Source organism: Zalophus californianus, chromosome 14, assembly GCF_009762305.2.
Source record: "Zalophus californianus isolate mZalCal1 chromosome 14, mZalCal1.pri.v2, whole genome shotgun sequence".
NCBI classification, from domain to species: Eukaryota; Metazoa; Chordata; class Mammalia; order Carnivora; family Otariidae; genus Zalophus; species Zalophus californianus.
Window position 1 is genome coordinate 70,738,656 of NC_045608.1, and position 2,966 is coordinate 70,741,621.

General features: G+C 45.8%; 1 pseudogene; it reads left to right on the plus strand.

The window, feature by feature from the left end:
- Positions 1-551: 551 nt before the first annotated feature.
- On the plus strand, positions 552-2,048 carry LOC113912958 (annotated as a pseudogene).
- Positions 2,049-2,966: the final 918 nt, after the last annotated feature.

Below are 2,966 nucleotides of genomic sequence, written 5' to 3' on the forward strand. Positions count from 1 at the left end.
CTGTTTTCCAGAGTGGCTGCACCAGCTTGCATTCCCACCAACAGTGTAGGAGGGTTCCCCTTTCTCCACATCCCCGCCCACATCTGTCGTTTCCTGACTTGTTAATTTTAGCCATTCTGACGGGTGTGAGGTGGTATCTCATTGAGGTTTTGATTGGATTTTCCTGATGCCGAGCGATGTTGAGCACTTTTTCATGTGTCTGTTGGCCATTTGGATGTCTTCTTGGGAAAAATGTCTGTTCATGTCTTCTGCCCATTTCTTGACCGGATCATTTGTTCTTTGGGTGTGAGTTTGATAAGTTCTTTATAGATTTTGGATACTAGCCCTTTATCTGATATATCATTTGCAAATATCTTCTCTCAAGGGCACCTTTAGCCCTCCTTGCCCCTTAGTGCCTGTCTGTGCCTTTTGCAACCTTGTGTGTGTGTGGGGGTTGTCCTGCATGATCCCAACCTCGCAGGTGGCCAGAACTTCTTCAGGGGGGGTCTGTGGGATGGAGTACACACTGCTTGGCACCGCAGGCCAATCAAGCCAGAGTCCTGGGAGCAATGATGTTGGGCAGCTCTGCATCTGGGCCTGTGGCCCTCAAGGCAGGCTGGGCGCTGCTAACATTGCTGCACACAGTGCTCCAAGAGGACCAGGAGAATAGCAACCCCGAGAAGAGAAAGCAGTGCCCACCCAGCAGCCCCAGACCCAGGGGCCCGCATGGTCCAGCACCGCAACCAAGGCCCGAGACATGACGGGTTGCCCCTCTTAAGGATCTTCTATAAATGAGGAGCATGTTCATGTTTCTCCCTGGAAAGCAAACAGTAAACAGCCTGCATTTACCATTCATGTGGAAGAAGCAGAAGAGACTCACAAGAGACTTAAAAGATGGAGACTTTAGCTCCATCTAAAAAACAGAACATGAAAAGGTCCTGGCTTTTAACTCAGCTATTACTTTCTTGGATCAAGAAAATCACTGGTACCTCTTGATTATCCAATGGATGGTAGCTTTGAGTCACCACACACTGTGGACATAACAATTCTACTAGAAGATGAAAAGCCAGTGAGTGTTAATGAAGTGCCAGACTACCCTGAGGACGTTCACGCTTACCGCAAGGAAATGGAGGTGAAATGTAAGCTGACCCTGGGTTACATGAAGAAACAGACAGCCAGCCCTCACAGCAAGAAGGCTATCCTTGTGGACCGGTTAGCTGAAGTAAGAGAAGGATATAAACTACAGGATGAGACCCTGTATTTGGCAGTGAGCTACACTGATAGGTTCCTCTCATCCATGTCTGTGTTGGGAGGAAAACTTCAGCTTGGGGGCACTGATGCTATGCTGTTAGCCTCAAAATTTGAAGAAATCTACCCCCCTTCTCCGAAGTAGCAGAGTCTGTGGACATTATAGGTGATACCTACACCAAGAAACAAGTCCTGAGAATGAAACACCTAGAGTGTTTTTTTTTTTTTTAAGATTTTATTTATCGGAGAGAGAGAGACAGAGATAGGAAGAGAGAGCAGGAGCAGGAAGAAGAGGGAGAAGCAGCCTCCTGCTGAGCAGGGAGCCCAACATGGAGCTCGACCCCAGGATCCTGGGATCATGACCTGAGCCGAAGGCAGACGCTTAACCGACTGAGTCACCCAGGTGCCCCCGCAACACTGAGCTTTGAATGAGCTTTGCTTTTGACCTAGCTGCACCTACAGTAAATCAGTTTCTTGCCCAATACTTTCTTCACTAGCAGTCTGCAAACTGCAAAGTTGAAAGTTTAGCAGTGTTTGGAGGAGAATTAACTTTGATGGATGCTAACCCATACCTCAAGTATTTGCCATCAGTTATTTGCTGGAGTGGTTTTTCATTGAGCGTTCTACACAATCACAGGACAAAGCTGGCATGAACCTTTAGTTTGAAAGACTGTGTGTATACTCTGGAAAGTCTTCAGCCCTGTCTCATGGACTGTCACCACACTTACCTCAGAGTACAACAGCCAATAAGAGAAAAGAACAAAAGTTCAAAGCATCATGGTGTTTCTCTCCTCAGCCTCCCAGAAACACTAAATGTGTAACAAAGAAAGACTGCTTTTGTTTTCTAAGATGTAAACCACTCAGAGTAGATGGTGTATAGTTTTTCTAAAGTTTTACATTTATAATCATGTCTGAATACAGAAGTTATGGTCAACTACAAATTGTTTTAATTTGTATATCTTTTGTACATGTAACTATCTTAGATATTTGGCTAATTTTTTTTTAAAGTAGTCTCCATGCCCAACATGAGGCTTGAAATCATGACCCTGAGATCAAGAATCTCATGCTCTACTGACTGAGCCAGCCGGGTGCCCCAACATTTAGCTAATTTTAAGTGGTTTTGTTAAAGTATCAATGATGTCAGCTGTCAGCATCGTAAGCATTAATAAATGGATTTGGAAAAATTGAAAAGAAAAAAGGGAGAAAGGGAAGAAGTTGCACAACTAGTTACCAAACAGGTAATTAAACGAGACATTCTTGGCTTTTTACTGCTGTGTTAAGACACACACACGCGTGAGCGCACACATATGCGCATGCACATACATACCCTTCAGAGTTCATGGGCTGGTCTGTTGGGAGGAAAACAGGTCACTTTGTTGGAAAGAACCCAGCCTTGGCAGTTGCATTAATCCATGCTCAGGGATCAGCCAATTTCTCCCACGCGTGGGATGAATAGGGTTATTCAGGAAAGGGTGTCTGGGCAGGAAATGGGGGAGTTGTGGCTAACAGAGCTGGGCTAGCCCCTGAGAGTGGAAGGGAGATGTGTCATCAGAACAAATGAGCATCAGCAGGGTGAGGGAGAGGCCAAAGGTGCTTGTAGAAGGTGAGTGAGAAGGAAATGAAGAGTTTTGACCTGTTATCAATTAGCAGGGTTCTCAGGGCAAAGCCATAAGCAGAGATGGGCTACGGGTCCTGTATTGCACTCATCACCGAGCCCTCCATGGAAGAGATGCGTCCCT